The sequence below is a fragment of the Lissotriton helveticus genome, chromosome 4_1, assembly GCF_964261635.1.
Source record: "Lissotriton helveticus chromosome 4_1, aLisHel1.1, whole genome shotgun sequence".
NCBI lineage: Eukaryota > Metazoa > Chordata > Amphibia > Caudata > Salamandridae > Lissotriton > Lissotriton helveticus.
Window position 1 is genome coordinate 1273921382 of NC_136063.1, and position 20009 is coordinate 1273941390.

General features: G+C 44.4%; 1 protein-coding gene across 6 annotated transcripts in view; it reads right to left on the reverse strand.

The window, feature by feature from the left end:
- The window catches only part of LOC144829072 (beta-Ala-His dipeptidase-like), a 392817-nt gene that overhangs the window by 328069 nt on the left and 44739 nt on the right, over positions 1–20009 (reverse strand). Inside the window, exon 1 of one of the 6 annotated variants that reach the window (XM_078687836.1) lies at positions 4226–4353. The exons of the other annotated variants lie outside the window; for them this stretch is intronic. The gene's annotated coding sequence lies outside the window, so the exon portion shown is untranslated. Of the gene's footprint in view, positions 1–4225; positions 4354–20009 lie in introns of those variants that run through there. 6 annotated transcript variants of the gene reach the window in all.

The following is a 20009-nucleotide window of genomic DNA, read 5'->3' on the forward strand; positions in this document are numbered from 1 at the left end:
GCTTGTGTTGAATATGCCTGCTGTTTCTTTACTGCAATAAACCTCTCTTGTACACTGGAAGCCTCCGAATAATCTACAACAAAGGCCTATTTGATACCCCTCCATCCGCCACCCTGGTTTGCTCCCCTCTTGGTCTGGTCGCTAAGAAACAGCCAATTAAATTCTGCTTGATCCACAATTTATCTTTTCTGCCAAGGTCCTCTATCAATGACAGTCTGGGTTAGGGTTTGAGCCCTGTGCGGTACACTACCTTTGATGAAGCAATCTCTAAACTGCAAAGGTTGGGGGCGTTGATGGCCAAATCGGACATAGAATTAACTTTTCTTCTCTTGCCGGTACATCCAGAGGACAGGCGCCTGCTGGATTTTACCTTTGAAGGGCAGTTCTTTATCGACCTATGCATGCCCATGGGGTGCTCCCTTGCATTCTCTTTGTTTGAGAGCTTCAAAAGGTTATTGGAATGAGCAGTCAGGGACTTATTGGCCTCCAATAATGTGGTGCATTCATTAGCTGAATTTTTGTTAATGGGGTGCCCGGGCTCTCTGGCATGTGGAAAGGCCCTGCTGGGAATCTGCAGGCTATCACAAGTGCTGTGGGTACTGTTAGATTAGTACAAGACAGAGGGCACCAAGAGTCATATCCCCTTCCCGGGTATTGAGCTAGATTAGATAGCAGGGATATGTGGATTACCCCAGGACAAGGTGTCCGCATTTAAGTCTTCCATCAAATCTTGCCTGGCAGTCAAAAATGCCAAATTGCATCAATTGCATGTGTTGTTGGGTCAGCTATACTTTGGTGAGGGTGTTTTCTAAGAATATCCTCAGGGCTATGGCCGATCTTCTGGCTAAACACCCCTACACTAGGCACTCACCTGAGGTCATAGATGAACTGCACATATGGTGGGACTTCCTGGAAAATTTTAATGGTATGCTCTTATGGCACCAGCCAGCTCAGTCCAATGTGGAGTTGGCCATCCACACGGATTCTGGCGGCAGTGTGCAGTTCTGGGCAGTGTTTCGCAATAAATGTTGCATGTAGCATTGGTTGGATGATTGGGTGTCCTCTGGGCTCACACGCAACGTTACCTTTCTGGAACTGCTTCCTATTATAGTGGCCTTACACATTTGGGTGCCTCTCTAGCCAATAACAGAATTATCTTTTAGTCAGACAGAATGTCAGTAGTTGTAGTGATTAAAAACCAGAGTGCTAGATGCCTTTTTGGCGTGAGGTTGCTCAACACCCTGATCCATCGCTGCCTCATGCATAACATGTATTTTGCTGCCACACATGTCCCTGGGGTAGATAATGTGGTAGAAGATGCTTTGTTACGTTCTAATTTGGCAGAGTTCAGAGTGTTGTGGCTGTAGGTGGACGAGGTGACTTTCCCAAGGAACTGTGGAGGCTTGGTGCCTCATTGCCTTGGACTTAATTGCAGTATTTTTGGCTACAAGGACAAAAAACATATGTTTGAGACCGCTTGGCATGTGTATGAGGATTCCTTTAGCTACTGACGTGTCTGAGCGGTTTGCCTTGGAGGGTGTGTTGCATTTCCTGGCTAGTCAGAGAGTTGGGGATACATCGCTGTCCTTAGTTCGGAGGCAGATGTCAGTAATCGCCTTCTTCGCAGGGCTGATGTGTGTTAGAGATCCAACTAAAGATTTCAGGGTTCAGAAGGCCATCCAGTGTTGGGAGCACCTGATTCCTGCTGCAGAGAACAGCTGGAGGCCTATTAATGTAGCCAGGCTGTCGCATATTGTTGGCATCTTACACCAGATCTGTTTGTCCTAGTACGAAGTGAGGTTGTTTAGTCTCACCAAATCGCTCTCCTTCTTTGGGGGCCTTTATAATTTCTGACTTAGTAACGTCTTCCAAAGCAGGTCTAGTTTCCAGGGTGGACATCGTGGATTTAATTGTGTCTGGGGACACCCTATGCATGAAGATCAAAAGTTCAAAGACAGATCCACTAGAGAAAGGGGCATGGCTGCACCTCCATGCATCTGCGGGCCCCTCATATTGCCCAGTGGCTTTAACACAGGAATTCCTGCAGGTTCGTCCCATGGGCGTATGTACCAAGCTTGAGGTGCATTCAGACAGGAACCTACTTACACGTTTTCAGTTTACATGGTTATGCAAGCTCTCTTTGGCCCTGCTGAGTGAAAAGGCGTCGCAGTTCAGCTCCCGTTCCATTCGCATATGCGCAACTACCACTGTGGCAGCCCTGGGTCTATCCACTGAGGCCATTAAAGGGGTAGGTAGATTGAAGTCAGCATGCTTCAAGTACTATGTTCGGCCTCACCAGGCCTAAATGGCAGGCAGTTGTGTGTTGAGGGCCCGTTATCTCCAAGTAACACCTTTCTGTCTATTTTCACAGCCAGTGGGTGAGGGCTGGTGCATGTGTGCTGGTGTGGCCACTCTTTTATTCGCAGAGCAATAGCCCACGTTCATGGATCCGGTCTTGAGAGGGCCCTACTGGATGAAGGATTCAAGCATCACTGGGTGGGTATTGGTGCGCCTAGGATGGAGAACCTTGTTGAAAACCTCTAGAGGGCTCTTGAGGAGGGGGGCTTGCCCACCCAGGATATTGCTATCTTCCATGCGGGGGGCAATGATATGATCCTGCTGGGCATGTTGGGGCATAAGGGAAGCATTATTCTCACCTTGTCAAAAGTTAGGAAATGCTTACCGTTCACGTCAATCTTGTGGTCTGAGGTGATTCCACAGTCAGCCTGGCCCAGGGGGGTGCCCGTTAGCACTATGAACGAGTCAGTGAAGAAGCTTAACTATTCTGTACAGAGAATCCTGGCATGCTTCTCGATGGGTACGGTAAGGCACAGTTTACAACAATTGCCAAGGGTGGAGTTGTTCCACAGCGACAGGGTTCAGTTGCCTGTTAGGGTTCAAGAGCTTTTCATCCAGACCATCTTAGGCGCCATTGCTAATCTCTGCCAGTGTTGGGGAGGAGTTTGCCAGTAATCTCCTCGCCATGTAGGGGTGTCGCTAGTAGCAGAATAATGGGGGTTACCCAAGAATTGGATTCTAGAACTGGACCGACCCATGAGTGGGGTGTTGTTTTGTGTGCTTACCTGGCGAGCAGGAGGAGGGAATGACCTGCTGGTTGTTCTGGACCCTCCTGCCCTACCCCGCGATGTCTGGTTGGAGCTTCTTGGGGGCTGCGGCTGTGTTCAGGTACTCCGGCAAGGTCGGTGCACTAAGCGGTGCCCTGGGAATGAGTTGGCTTGTTACCTCTCTGCAATGGAGGAGATGTGGAGAAGTTTGCACCAAAGTTTGCCTACTGAATGTCTTCTTTGTAATTGTTCATGGATGCCCCGGGGTGAGACCGTGGGACATATTTGATGTTGGGGCCTTCAGGCACAATGACACAGCAGATCTAATGTCAATATGTTAGAAGTGGCTACAAATGTGTAATATGTCATTTTCTCTGGAGCATCCTTCTTTCTTATTGCATCTGCTACAAGCCTATGTTTCTCGACTGTCTTTACCAATGAAGTTTGAAGGTATTAATGTGAAAAAAAGGCTATGCCGTGGGCAAACCACAAACTGTTTTATTCCCATTCTTAAGCACCTGCAATGGGGAGCCTAAAAGTAGGGTGAACACCGATTTGCACGTTGTGCGGCGCACTTTGACACTTTTCCAGTCAAACGTAAGGAAGGCCCTGATGAAGTCCATTTCAATAGTCTCACCTGGTAAAAATCCGGCTTCATAGCCAAGCTGTGATGATATTCGGACGGGAAAGGTAACATTCATCACATATTTTTCATTTAGAAGATTCTAATCCACATCACACAACGACCTATTTTTTCAAGAGCCTAAATCTGTCCAGCGACCATTGGGCTACCTCACATTGCTATGAGGAACATGGGGTAGCGACATTTTACAACAACATGCACTTGCGCCTGTAGCAGACTGGGAACATCAAGAGGTCTCAACGCAACTCTATCCAATAATATAAAACGAAAAAAATATTTAAAAAACAGAGCACAGAATGTAATGCCACTGAAAGGTGCTTGCCGCTGCAACTTATTATCAGACTAATATTATCATCTCCGTTAGAAACAATTTGACATTCTGTGAGTTTGAGCTTTGCCCTTTCAACTACCACACACGTATCTCTTCCATACTTTAACTAACCAGCAAAGGTCACTTGAGCAGAATGGTGAGAACGAACCGAAGTAACTCTCGATGAAAAAAATGAGCTCTACTTACTTTAAAGATGTCTGGTGTAACCAAGCCTGTGTGGCACCTCGCGCCCTCTGCTTGAAAAGCGTCGACAATCTGGGTAGCTTGTATTCATTAAACGTTCCTGAAGTCACACTGTTGTGTCACTGGCGGCAAAAGGCCTAGCTACGTCTCCGGATGGGAGGAGAGTTTTGTTTCTGTCCTTTCTTGATGACTATATAACAGTGCCGGATTTTGCTTCCCAAAGCTCTTCGCAAATATCCGCTCGGCTCTAGCTCTCAGCCAGCCCTGAAACAGGCTTTTCTTGTTTCCTTTCTTTTGCCAGAGCTTTGCTCAATTAGAGTACAAGAAACGACAGGGCGCTCCAATGTGCTAATCCGATGAGCTGCAAAAATACATGCTCAATTGCAGCCACACAGCACAGCAGTTAGTGCACAGCAATTTAATAACCTGCTTGGAGAAAAACATGATTTATGTAATACTTTAACTTAGCCAGAGCCTATAGGTTAGCAAATCCCAATAACTATGTCTATTGCAGAAATATATTTAAGACCCATACTTGGGGTTGTGGGAAAAATATGTTTGGTGGAGTTTTTGACTTTTGAAATAGGGGATTACTACCAAATAGATGAGATCACATATACTTGAGGGTTTTCATCATTTTATTTTCATTCTACATTGTACTTATCATAGGTTGCTAAGCCAAACCAGTCACAAATATTTAGCTAAAGTGAAGGTGCACCATACTTTTAATGTTCTTGAACATTGATTGCGAACAGAGCGCAAATGTTGTAAGTTACAATGCATCACATGAAAGCGGCTCCTTTGAAATGTCCGAATGTTTAGATAGTGCCCAACCAAGGAACTTGAGAGTAAGTCACCTTGCATTCAAAATCTCCTTGGTTAATTCTGGTATCAGAGAATCCTTAGTCTATATGTTTGGATACATACTTAAATAAACAAAGAGAATCCAACACAGAAGTGGGGTGAAGTGTTTCAACACATGTTGAAGCATTCAGTGTTTTATAAAATACCCCTCACACACCAAAAGGCCCCTTGGTGTCATGCTTCATCATTGGGGTCTTCGCACCCCTCTAACGGGATGCGGCGTGCTGCGACCAACGAATACGCGGGAGCACTTATAGTTATTGACTATATGTGGTGCATGTGTGTGGGGTGTTATTGCAAGTGAGTGGTGGGATATAGTGAACATTTAAAAAGTACCTGGCACATGAGTATATGGACAAATGTATTTTAAACTCTGGCTGGTACTATTAAAAAAGGGTGCAGTGTGAGGTCGAATCTGTTGTATTAAAGAACAGGAACTCTGGTGTGCGTCAACGCAACTTTTAGTACGCACTACCTTTACCACGCAACTTTTACAACGCAAGTTGTTGCAACGACTTGCGCTGGGGGGCGCTGTAGGATAGGGAATAGTTTAATTTACTATCCAAAACCTTCCCTACTATCCACGGGGACTGGAGTTGGAATAGTAAATTAAACTATTCACTATCCAGCGCCCCCCAACGCAAGTCGTTGTAACGACTTGCATTGTAAAAGTTGCGTTGTAAAGGCATGCGTTGTAAAAGCATGTAGTAACGACATACATCCGTTCTGGAAAGGCTAGGAAAAATTTCCTTCAAAGAACTCTACATTGTTCACTGTATTGCCCATGGGTAACAACAAATATTCCCTCAATTGAAGCTCAGAATCTATGGTCAAAGTAGGAACCTGGGGGTAGTTCTACAAGAAAGAGCCGCAGTGGGGCACCGCAAGCTCTTTGGCTGCGCCACGCTGCGGCAATTTCAAAGGACAGGATTGCAACATATTTACAATAATATGTTGCATTCCTGTGATCTCCCCTGCACTGGTGCACAAACAGCTGCCATGCGCCAGCGCAGGCACCTTGTGCAAGGATTCCTGCGTCATGGGGAGATTGTTTTTGTGCAGGAAGGGGCACCTTCCTGCACAAAAACAATAACTACAGGCATTTTCCTCTTTCAATGTGTGCTGTAGAATGCAGCACGCATTGAAAGAGGAAAAAACAAGGAGAAATGAAAAAAATTCTCCTCGTTGCGCCTCGCTACGCCACCCCTAGGGTGGCGTAGCATTCTAATGCATTCCCAGGTTTACGATTACTCGTAATTCTGGAAATGTGTCAGGTTCACCCACAGCAACACCCATGAAACGCCCCTTTCACGCAAAGTGTTGCGTGTAAAGGGGCTGTATTTACAAGGACAGGAAAAGTCCTGCAGGGTGGCTTTTCCTTTTCCTTGTAAATATGGGGTAGATAAATACCCCGCCGGTGTGTCACGAAAAGTGACGTACCGGTGGCGCAAGAGGCTTGTAAATCTGCCCCATGAGGTCTAGAATGTCCCAAGTATTGATCATACCCCATTTTAAAAACGAAAACTGGCTCTTTATCTGTTTGCTGTAGTTCAGAATATCGTGTAAGGACTATGGAGCAGTTACAATATTGTGAAGAAAAATATTGAAAACCAAAATATCAAGAAGATAAGTGCACAGAGGCATGTATAGATTTACTGTTCTTGACTCCACATCTATGTGCCTTTTAAAAATGTGTGTCTATATATATATATATATATATATATATATATACACACATATTGTGCACTGCTGTGCCGGTGAATAAAGAGCTTCCAAAGTATTCCCCGCTGTGTCCTTGTAATTTACGTTGAGGAGTGGCCTGTTGGAGGTATTTGTAGCGGTGGCCAACTATGCGAAGCGAGAATCTGCCCTGCAAAGAGTCCTGGAAATAGTTGGCAATGGACTGTGTTTTTCGAGGGATTGAATTTTCCAGGACCGCCTCGACAAGGAACCAAGCCTGTGGCTGCTGCTTTGGCAGCCTGTGACTGCTCAGGGAGGCGGGTGAGATTACTGCTTGCCTCACAGCCAGGTCTGTTTCCACGTTGGGGCTGGGGCGTTGGGGACCGGATGGAGCTCTCAGCACCATTCAGCACGCAATCGCCAGTTGGCACACAGCCCCCTTCATTTTCTTGGCACAACACAGCGCTTACTGAAGTTACATCGATCCAGCTGCTGCACTTACCTTCGTGATGCATGCTGGGAGTCGTAGGCTCCCATTAGACTGCTTTGTTCCCCGTGCAGTTGGGTCAGCTGAGCTCCCACAAATGGGAGTGCCTGAGTAAATTCAAAAGGAGGGAGTAGGTGAACGCGGGGTATTAGCAGCACCTGAGGAAGGGGGACAAGCCGAAATGCATTGTGCACTGCTGAACCGGTGAAAAAAGAGCTTCCAAAGCATTCCCCGCTGTGTCCTTGTGGTTTACTTTATATATATATATATATACATATATATATATATATATATATATATACATATATATATATATATACATACATATATATATATATATGTGTATATATATAGATATAGATATATATATATATATTTATATATATATATATATATATATCTATATATATATATATATATAGATATACATATATATATCTATATATATATATATATATATACCATGATCAGAGAACACCCCTGAATTACATTCAAAACCTAGAACCTTCTATTCTTAGGCTACATCTCAAATCAGGACTCTTCCAACCAGGCATTATCATTTGAGTAGCTTCTTACTGATCCTTCCTGAAAGTGCTTTCGGGCCTTATGAGGGTAGGAACAAATATTATAACAGAATAGCCAGTGAGGAAAATATACTTTCTTTTGGCATACATGCCATAAACGTTTCCACAATCACAATTTAACACCAATGACAAATATATAAAATCACAATATTTGACTTCAAATAGATAGCAGCAATAAATGAATATAAAATCCAAACGTTTGCGAATTTAAAAAAAGAAATACAATAAAAATGTAAAATACATATATGCCTCAATGTTGCATTAATAAATTATTCTTGTTAACATCTCCTTGGTTGGTTCAATTTCTGTATTACAGACCAACCACACTAAAATGTTCAAGTTGAGTCAGTGCTACAATAATACACGTAGATGCCTCTCAATTTGAACCCAGACCTATTGCTTGTGTAGGAAACAAGATTATAATGAGAGCACGGTAAGACGATATGCAAAGTGTATCTAAATGATACTGACCCCCACCATAGTTTTCCGCCTTGGAGCCTTTTCTGAATACCCCACATGTGACTGAGAAATTTAGCAACAGCACAGGCATACAGTGGTGTTGTGTCTGATTTAAAGATTGGCATGGCCTCCTGATAGTTGCATGTTCCCATTTGTTTGCAAATCGATTTTAGCCATTTTGATCTAGACCATGCCTAAGTTGGGCAAGCAATCATGACACGGACAATTTGCCAATGTTGGTACATTGCTGTGCCATCTACGTTGGAAGTAATTCAGAGGGAGGGAGCCAAATCTAATCTGAATTCTGTCATGTGGTGTTTGTATTAAGTCAAGGTAAGGCTCCAAGAAGCTGATCTGTTTGTGGAGTCTAAATTCTATTGTTAGCTTCCCCCAAGAAGATCTCTGGCAACCTACCTGTGTAACCCTGTCCCAGTAGTGCTTCTTTACTAAGCTTTTTTTGGAGCAAAGATGGATTTGAGTTGTCCCAGGCACCATGCAACCCTATGTCTATTAGGGCCCCCTTATATTGCCCAGCCAAACTGATATTTTTACCGGTATCCAGGCGGACTACATCCGCCATAGCATCAGCATATGAGGAGAGTTCCGGGGTCGACCTAATTCAAGCCCAAAATAGCAATGGGCGAAGCTAGGCTATGTCGGTGATAGATTGTCTTCCCATATCTAACATAAGGGGATGAAACGGGTTGTTCTGGGCCAACATCACTAAACTTCTTGGGAATGTATGTGCTGATCTCTTGAGCTCTCTAATTTGTCGAAACCCCATAATTCTGACCCATACAAAGCAGAACCAACTGCTTTTAGATTGTAAACCGGTTTACTTGTCGAGAAGGGGTGTTCTTTCCTCAGGGCCCCTGATATCTGCTTGTACTTCAGGGCCGCCTTTGGTACCTGGGGTTTCCATCTCATGTTCTCGGATAATTTTACGCCTAGTTCGGTTGGGATTCCCATTTTCCTAAGGACTTGCCATAGCTTCTGTCTAGGTACTAAGTCAAAAGCCAACTTTAGGTCAATGAAGGCAATATACAAACTGCCCTTACCAATGACCACAACTTTCCAATATAGAAGGAGAAAGCAGAGAATCTGATCTATTATTCCTATATTTTCTCTGAAACATGCTTGGTACAGTGATGAAATAGCTTTTTCATCAGCCCAAGCCTGTATGTTTTGCAGAAGGGCTCGACAAAATACTTTTTTGTATTGCTTCTATTAAGCTGATAGGCCTGTAGGTGCTCGGTTGTTCTCTGTCCCCTTTTTAGGGCTCGGACTCCTCCCCACTGGAAGTGGGAGGAGCTTCGAGAACTAATGTTAAAGAAGAAAAAAAAGAAGTATCTCCTAGGGCTTTGGCCGAGACAAATTCCACACATTCCTTTGCGTGTTCTGTCATCTGGCCAGTGATTCGTCTTCGTTGTGTTGTCGTTTTAATAGGCTTGAAGTGATAGGGTAAATGTAGTTTTGTTCCGCCATCTTGGGCATATTTCGTTCGTGCTCGCGCAAAGAAGTACATTAATTATAATTAGGAGCTGTCAGGGTGGCCGTGTAATGCATTCCAGATGGTGTGCGCGCGTTCACCATCTAGCAGTGTGTTTGTCTGGCGCGCGTCCTCCTCACGTGCACACAGGCATAGACGCCGTGTGCGGCTCCTTCCTGCCGGCCCGGGGAGCTGCTCTGCCGCTCTCTGGCTCACCCCCCGTCTCCCCGCCTGATTTAGTGTGTAGTTTATGGGCACGTGCCAGGAGCAGTAGATGTGCTGCGGTGCTCTCTGCAGTTTATGGGGACGTGCAAGTGGCAGCAGCAGCGCCGCTGTGCTCCCGTATGGCCCCCGAGCCCATCCGCACTGGGTAATGGGCACGCGCAGGGCAGCGGCAGCAGAAGCACCGAACTGCGAGGCGCTCTAGTCTGCACCGGTTTGGCAAGCTGAAATTGTAAAGCATCACAATGCGAGGAGCGCCTGTGTAAACACAAAACAGCACACGGATCCAAGCTGTTCGTGATTTGCGCTGCCAAAACTCCATCAATCTTTAAGAAGGTGGGATACAAGGATTATGTATTCTTATAACACACTATTTTGAGCAGGAACACTCTTATCTTGCCAAAACACGGGCCAAAAGGAGTTCGCGGATTATGTCAAAAAGGCCAGGACATTTCTAGCGGGGATTACAAGGAAAAAATGTTTTAAGTCGGAGCACGTAAATATGCGTTATAGCAGCTCACACCGAGCACCTGTGAAAACTAATAACTACAACAAATCTTTTCACTGAGAAACGCACCAGGCACTATAAACGGATGAAAACTATGGCTCAGATCAGCTAAAAAAACACCAAAGAAATAATGCAAAGCCCATTGGGTTGAGAGTGCTCCAGTTCCCCCCCACCTCCTCCCCCCTCAACCCCCCTCCATCCTCCCCCTCCCCCTCCCCCCCTCTCCTGTCACCTGGGGTAGGCCAAGCTGACCGGGCTGCGGCTGCATGAAACACAGAAAACTGGATATTTGCATAATGAACGAGACCAACTATGTTTCTAACGGTGGCGAGATGAAATGCTGATTATCATTAAAGTAGAGTTGGGAAAACTAAAAGACAGACAAAGACCAATAGCATTGACTGCAGATGCAGAACTGGAAAGCCGGACGAAGACCGGATGTAGGTGTTATCGACAAGGATCTTGCACAAGAACATCCCTTCTCCGCACTAGAACAAATATGCAGCGACGAACAAATAACCTGTGAGGTTTGGCGGGGAGAATCACTTTCAACAACAAATGGATAACCAAAACTTGAAAAGCCGGCTAGGCGAGACAATGAGATGGGAGACAATGCTGCAGAATGCAGTGCAGCATGACACAGCACAAGACATACAGTGAGCTACACTGCTGCCTAGGCTAGAACAAACTGTTACACAATGAATGTAGAGGTGACACGCTTCCTTCCAGCGCCTATTCATGGCACGGCAGAACGGACGCAAGCAGATCTAGGCACTTGTACGCAGCACATAAAGGACACAGGGCAATAACCCAGGCCCGGGGCCAGGGAGGGGATGTGCACCTGTGCACTTTAGTGCGGGTCAAATGGCAATGGAGGGCTCAGAGGTCATACAGGGCACTGCAGAGCAGAACACTTCAAAACGTAGTTTGAATACAGTAGTTTGTAAGCACTAACATGCATAATGTACAGCAAGATGTCTCACTGAGTTAAACTCTTGCTGCGAACATCGGTTTTGATAGGAAGAACAAGCAAAGCCAACGTAAATGTCCATCCTTCCTATGTATGTAAACTGCGTACCAATTCATTGGTTAACTGTAACATCTTTTGTTGCAGCGCTTTCAAGTCGTATGTGATGTGAGATGTGAGTGCAGAGTAGTGTGTAGAGTAGTGAGTAGTGAGTAGAGTAGTGAGTAGAGTAGTGAGTAGAGTAGGGAGTAGAGTAGTGAGTAGAGTAGAGAGTAGAGTAGTGAGTAGAGTAGAGAGTAGAGTAGTAGAGTAGTGAGTAGAGAGTAGAGTAGTGAGTAGTGAGTAGAGTAGTGAGTAGTGAGTGCAGAGTAGTGAGTAGGGTAGTGAGAAGTGAGTAGAGTAGTGAGTAGTGAGTGCAGAGTAGTGACTAGAGTAGTGAGTTGTGAGTGCAGAGTAGTGAGTAGAGTAGTGAGTAGTGAGTAGAGTAGTGAGTAGAGTAGTGAGTAGAGTAGTGAGTAGTGAGTAGAGTAGTGAGTAGTGAATAGAGTAGTGAGGTGAGTAGTGAGTAGTGAGTGCAGAGTAGTGAGTAGTGAGTAGAGTAGTGAGGTGAGTAGAGTAGAGTAGTGAGTAAAGTAGTGAGTGCAGAGTAGTGAGTAGTGAGAAGAGAGTAGTGAGTAGTGTAGTGAGGTGAGTAGTGAGTAGTGAGTGCAGAGTAGTGAGTAGAGTAGTGAGTTGAGTAGTTAGTAGTGAGTAGAGTAGTGAGGTGAGTAGAGTAGAGTAGTGAGTAAAGTAGTGAGTGCAGAGTAATGAGTAGTGAGTAGAGTAGTGAGTAGTGAGTAGTGAGTGCAGAGTAGTGAGTAGTGAGTAGACTAGTGAGTAGAGTAGTCAGTAGAGTAGTGAGTAGAGTAGTGAGTCGTGAGTAGAGTAGTGAGTAGAGTAGTGAGTGCAGAGTAGTGACTAGAGTAGTGAGTAGAGTAGTGAGTAGTGAGTGCAGAGTAGTGAGTAGTGAGTGCAGAGTAGTGAGTAGAGTAGAGTAGTGAGTAGTACATCACAGGCAGCAGCTGTGCAAGCATCTTACACTCACAAGGAGACCACAGGCAGCTGAGGTGCAAGCTTCTCCCACTCACAAGAAGGACATCACAAGCAGCAGCGGTGCAAGCTTCTCACACTCACAAGAACGACATCACAGGCAGCAGCAGTGCAAGCTTCTTACACTCACGAGGAGACCACAAGCAGCAGAGGTTGAAGCTTCTCACACTCGCAAGAAATACATCACAAGCAGCAGTGGTGCAAGCTTCCCTTACACACTGACAGCAGGTACTGTGCCAAGGCAGCAGCAGCAACAGAGCAAGAGTCCCTTACAAAGAACAGGAACAGCACAGAGATGCACAATGCAATCTTCTCATACTCACAGGCAGCAGCGGTGCAAGTTTCTCACACTCACAAGAAGGACATCACAGGCAGCAGCTGTGCAAGCTTCTTACACTCACAAGGAGACCACAGGCAGCTGAGGTGCAAGCTTCTCCCACTCACAAGAAGGACATCACAAGCAGCAGCGGTGCAAGCTTCTCATACTCACAAGAACAACATCACAGGCAGCAGCAGTGCAAGCTTCTTACACTCACAAGGAGGCCACAGGCAGCAGAGGTGCAAGCTTCTCACACTCGCAAGAACGACATCACAAGCAGCAGTGGTGCAAGCTTCCCTTACACACTCACAGCAGGTACTGTGCCAAGGCAGCAGCAGCAACAGAGCAAGAGTCCCTTACAAAGAACAGGCACAGCACAGAGATGCTCAATGCAATCTTTCTCATACTCACAGGCAGCAGCGGTGCAAGCTTCTCACACTCGCACGAAGGACATCACAGGCAGCAGCTGTGCAAGCTTCTTACACTCACAAGGAGACCACAGGCAGCTGAGGTGCAAGCTTCTCCCACTCACAAGGACATCACAAGCAGCAGTGGTGCAAGCTTCTCACACTCACAAGAACGACATCACAGGCAGCAGCAGTGCAATCTTCTTGCACTCACAAGGAGACCACAGGCAGCAGAGGTGCAAGCTCCTCACACTCACAAGAAGGACATCACAGGCAGTAACGGTGCAATATTCTCACACTCACAAGGAGATCACTGGCAGTACACACCACATGAACACATTCCATAACACATAGCAACAATACATTGGCATTTACAATGCCATTAGCTCAAACTCAAATAAATCCGAGCCCGATTGCATTTCTAATGCTTGTTATATGAGGGTGCCACCTCAGCCCCTCTCCAGGACCCTGGGATCGGGGCACCTCTTGCCATGGCATTTGAAAGTAGCAAGAAGAAACAAGACCAACTAAGGTTGTCGTATAGAAAGAGCCCCCCCCCCCCCGGTATACCATCAGGACCTGGGGATTTTACCTGCACTTTTCAGCCAACAGAGGCCTTAATATCTCCCAGAGATAAGAGGTCACTACCAGGGATCTCAGATGGTTCCTTGACAACTCCCACCAGTGGTGATGTGTCAGAGTCTCGGCAAAGTTTTTTAAAATTGTTGTACCAGGTTGAAGCCAAGATATGGTTTGGGGGAGGTGGAGCCCCTACTTCATTGCTGCATGCAATCACTGACCAAAACTATTTTGAGTCTCTGGCAGCACAAGCTTCTTTTATTGACTGCCAGCAGGATTCATACCTCTCTCTTTTTGTAAGGCTGACGTATTACTCTTCCTTGTCATTCTAATTTACCCACTGTCTTTTGGTTTTATTGGTTTGGCTAAATTGGATGCAAGAGTTCCTGCACTCTTTGTTGAACCATGTTTATCACTCCCTTTTTGTGTTCTTGAGATTTGCGTGCTGCCCAACGAAATAACAGAATAGCACAGTTTTATTGAAAAATTCCCCTCATTACAGCTTTAACATGTTAGCATATGTGTGTAGCACTCCAGTATTATTTGCAGTAATGGTGGACTCACAGGCCCGTAAATGGTCACAAGGGCTGGTTTATCACTTCGCCACAAGTGGGACAGCGTATTTCAAGTCATGAGCTTGCTTTTAACACATATGTGCTGTCTGGTCTTGTATTCTTTGTTAGTGATTATTTGCAAAATTCAAACCCATTGATTGAAAACATGGCTTCCTGTCTACGAGGAGCAATCTTACAGCCATAATTATATTTGTCAGCACAAGGAGTCCTTTGTCCCTTGTCCATGTCTCCTCTGTGCAGTCAACACTGGGGTCTAGAGTCAGTCAATGATGCATTTCAGAGTTTCGTCTACAAGAGCTTACATTGCTTGGATGAGATACCTAATGGCCCATATGTTTTTACTGTCAAAGTATGGGGGCATTACACAAGGGCAAGAACTTCTACCCTTCAAATAAAGTGCTGGATTGAAGATTTTGTGTATTGTAAGGAGCAACTTGAGAGATGCAGGGATTTAATGGTTGTTATTCTCAGTCTAGGAATATATATCTGCTTCACCATTTACTTGACTATGAGTGCGGAACAAGAGTCCCTGGGGAGAGGAGTAACATGCTACCTTCACCTGAGTAGCCGAGAATGTTGTATCAGACACTTGATCGCCTTGGTATCTACAAACTACCAGAAGACTTAAATATGCATTCAATCAGTGTCGGACTGGGATACGGAATAGGCCCGGGCACAAAATTTAAAGTGGCCCCCATTGACAGATAGTTAAACAAAGTGGCCCACAATTGCAAATCGGGTTAGATTTGAACTTGTAAAGATATGGCAATTTTGCCCGGTATGGGAGATTGCATACATTTGTATTTGCTGCAGGCAATGTGTGTTGTGATATTTAAGAAATTATCAGTGAAACCCAGCCCACCTGACCAGAAAACAGGCCCAAAAACTGCTAAAAAAACAGGACCACCCATTGTCTGTCAGACCAGTCCATTAGGAACTGCCTGCCTGCCCTGGTGGCCAGTCCGACCCTGAGGTACAGTAGCTCTGTGCTATTGTGTATTAGCTATTGTTCTATATTGTGACTACAGCCTGCTGATATGTAATCGGAAGAATTGTGATTGTACTATTCACTGATCTCCTTGTAATGGCTGCTTACTGTATTGACCTGTGCTGTACTGTGTTATGGCCAATGGTGTACCACTATCACTTCATGTTCAACGCTATTTTTTTGTCCTGTAGCTCATAGTTGTGAGAGCATGCAGAAGTGTGATTTACAATCTCTCAGTTGATGTATCTTTTTAAATTGACTGAGATGAAATGAGAGTTAAGACTGGTGAAACAATTCAACTTTTGTGAAGCCTATTTGGCCCATAATATGAACCAGGAATCAATAATCAAAGTTAAGTATTTCATTTCCAAATAATAATCAATCCAATCTATGGGCATGTCAGAAGAATGTTAAAAAGTTGCAGGATTACAACTGGCAAACTGAAATATCGCAATCGGTTCAGTCTCAGTAAGATAAGATACAAATTAATCACAGCCACAGTAATACAGAAACTGAGAACTAGAAATATGTGTTCCTTAAAGAAACTCTGATTCTCTCTCTCTCAAAGATGAATATTTGTTTTAAGTAATCTAAACAGGGATCTAAGTTAGCATAAGGATGGTTCCTAGAATATGGTCTCAAGAAAATGTGGAAATGAGGAAGGGTGTCAGCATAGTGAAGACTCCAGTAAAAGTCTCCCAGCATTGGAATATGTTTTGAGCAGAAAGCTTCACACTTGAAAGAATAAAGGAAGCAGAAGGTCTATATCCCTTCAAAGTCTAAGACAATCTGCTCTCATCTCTAATTTTGAACACTAATTAAAACAGACGGAAAATTCAGCAACAATCATATCTCTTTCCACCCCTCCAGAGACCAATCATCTCCATCCTCATGTTGTGCATTTGCAACATTACTAGACTTTCCCATCACACAGAACTTGGACAGTTGCTGCGACCATGATCATTCATCCATTCTTGATACACAATGAATAGGAGGTCATTAGGTCTTTACGCTTCCTGCCAAGATTTCTCTTCTTGGTCCTTACTTTCAAGAAACTAGTACAGACAACAACCTTGCCCCACCGGACATGGACACTTAGTCCAAAGTAGGATCACAACTACTTCAACACAAACTGATTCCACCCTAACCCAGACCAGATGTTTTTTCAGCTCATCTCGTATTTTGGACCCCGGCAAAACTGTTTTGGTTAAACCTGAAGGATTCTAATACATGCTGGACAAGTGACTCGTCCCCCGGCAACAAAGAACATATGTTTTCTCTTCCCCTCAGCTACAACCCTACTAGCGGTATGTGTCTTGACAGTTATATAAAATATTTTTGGAACAACTATTCCACTATCCCTCCTGATATTCCTACTTTTCATCAGCTAGCCGATCCCCCATTGATCCTTCTGCAATTGCACCTTTCCCTCCTTGATCTTTGCTCACCATCGCTATTAAGATAATACTGCTTGACTGGAAATCTACTAATAGCGTACCCTATCATACCTGTTGGCCCTGGGTAACCTATCTACAGAGCACGCACATATCCCAATCGCATAACAGAGGTTACCTAGCAACCTCCTAATGTATTTGGGGTACACTTGACCTTTTTATCTGCAACACATCCTTTGAAAGTGAAATCCCTCAATCTCCTCCTGGCCACTCATCCAATATCTTACTAGCAACATTTAAATCCTTGATACCTCCCATGCACGGTATCACATGATTCCTCTTCTCTCCCCTGTCCTCTCTATCCCCCTTTCTTCTTCGACACCACATCAGGAACCCTTGTTGAGATGTGTACACGTTGCAATTACATATGTTTCATCTCATCCAGTCCTATACTCTGCCATGGCTCAACGACACATGTTTTTGTTACATCCTGAGAGTTGGGGTTACGTCTATTGTTATTTTATGTATTTTAACGTCAACAATTGTATGTACCACAATTATGTAAACATCATGCAATGGTCAGGTGTTTTATATGATTTTTCTTCTCCCTCCTCATTTACTCTGAATTGCTCCTCATTATTAAACAACTAATAATGGTAATGTCTTGAACATAAAGAGAAACTAGTACAGACAACAATATTCATTTTCTCTAGCTAATGAATCCTTGAGAATGCACCTGCAAAAGAAAAAAACACTCTAACCAAGCAAATCATATTTTAAAATCACAAGGTCTTTCTTTGGTCAGGCTAACTTTAACTAAACATTTAAACGCACACTTCCAATACATGATTATACATGTGCACATACAGGCCAAAAGTAAATGTCACTTAAACTCTAAAATGCAACGTGAATACAGAATACATATTCATCTTAAACTGAGCATTAGTGCACATGTTTATAAGCTTCAGTTTCTCAATGGTTACATTTCATTAATGCTCACTCACATTAATGCTTCACTATATGTTCACACACGTTAATCTTATTAAGGCACATTGGATATAATGGCAAATATAAATTCAAATGGCACATTGAAGTGTAAGGGATGGAGTCTTAACGGCGCTCCTCCAGTTGTATGATGGCTAGACTGCCATAGCACTTGCAGTTGGCCACAGTTTGCAATCCATGTTCGGCCTTTGTTGTGCACAGTAAAGCCGATTCATGGCTAGGCCAAAAGCCTCTCCATGAAGATCACCAGCCAGGCCACACACAGACATGCCAATTTGAGCTTAGTAATACATCCTGGCACTCAGTTGCACTTGCTGTAACTGGCTTCCACACTTAATCATGCACACTTGTTCACACTCAGTAATTCACACACTTTTTCATCCATGCTCATGTAGTATTTATTTATTTTATTTTATTAAGCGACTTGTATCGCGCAAACAAAACCCGAAGGTGTCAAGGCGCCTATCAAAACAGATCAAAAGATTGCAGAGCGCCACTAAGGGTATGCACGTGTGAAAAGGTGGGTCTTTAGAGCAGATCTAAAAGCTTGTAGAGTGGGGCGGGACCTTACTTCCAAAGGGAGAGCATTCCACCATTTGGGGGCCAAGTTAGAAAAGGCCTTGCCTCCCCATCTTGCTTTTCTAACACGAGGTACAGAGAGAAGAAGCTTCTGAGTGGAACGGAGATTTCTGCCAGGGTTGTACTGAGATAGGATCGATCCAATGCCTGTAGGGCTAGATTTAGCTAAAGCTTTATACACCATACACATGGATTTAAAAAGGATCCGATCCTCAACAGGGAGCCAGTGAAGCTGCTTTCGGGCTTCGGTGACAGAGGCACGTTTAGGTAGATCAAGAACGAATCTCGCTGCCGCATTAGTATGACTTCCATAATCTCAAGCACTCTCATGCCTCATGCTAGTACACTCACATGCAGACTCTAAACTACATATGTACACGCGCAGGTATAGATACCACGTTTAGTCACTCGCAAACTTTCACAAATATAAATAAATCATAAACAGACACTCCTCTTATGATGCACCAGTGCTGCTTGTTCAAAAGCACACACAAACCCCACAGTTCCTCAGTAGAACAAATACAGCACATGCACACACCCACATGTATACTCAAACTCATACCCAAATCTAAATGCAGAGTTCAAAAGCACACACACCATTGAGAAGGGACTGACGTGTGTACACACACATACTACTAACTTGTTTTGTATGTCATGTGTAGGAAGTTGGCTCTCTACATAGGGTACACCAATGAGGTACACTGTGCAGAGAATAGAGGCAACCTGTATTGGTTTACAGAGCCACAGATAACAAACCCAAATGCTTTCTTTTTGAGGTAGTGTGGGCAAGCAGTTTAGGCTTATCGGAGAGTAGTGCTGAACATGTGTTGCGCTCACAGAGGCAATACATGAGACACACTAAAGGATAACTCCGAGAACATTTTAGAAAATTACATATTTTTATTTAATTTTTAACACAAAGAACTTCGTCATCAAGTGAGTAGTTTTCAAGACATTGATTTTCACAGGTAAATAAAAAGCACACTTTAATGCGTCTTTATGCAGTAATGCTTCCTTATGGGAGAAAAAGCCTATACTGCATACAGTTACTTGCAAACGGTTTCCCTGGGTCCCCTCCAGGACTTCAGATGCTAGGGGGCCAAAGTCCAAATAACCACCAGTCATTAGACTGTTACTGCCCTGAAGTGTCCAGGGTCAAAGGTGATGGTTGGGTTGGTAGCTCTGCATGCTACACCAAAGAAGAGAGGGGGCCACCTAGAATCAGGCTGTTGAGGGGAACTTGGGGACTAGTCTGAGAGCTCCCAATGGGAGTCTGGGTCTAGGAGAAAATAAACACAGTTGGTTCTTGGGAACCCAGGCTAGGATGCTTGGGTGCAGAGTGGTTAGATAGCATGGGCTTGTGAATCACAGGCATTCACGGTTTTTGGTCTCGCCAGTTGAGGCAACAAAATCAGGACAGCTGAGCCACTCTAGAAGTGGGTCTCAGTTGTGCAAATTTCCCTCAATGACTGTTCAGTCTTGGAGTAAATGGGGGTCCGGATTAGACCCCAACAGTCTTTGATTGCTGCAAGTGGTCTGGTAACCCACGTATTGGTGCTGTACGGCTCCGGTTGGCCCTGGTGTCTTCTCAC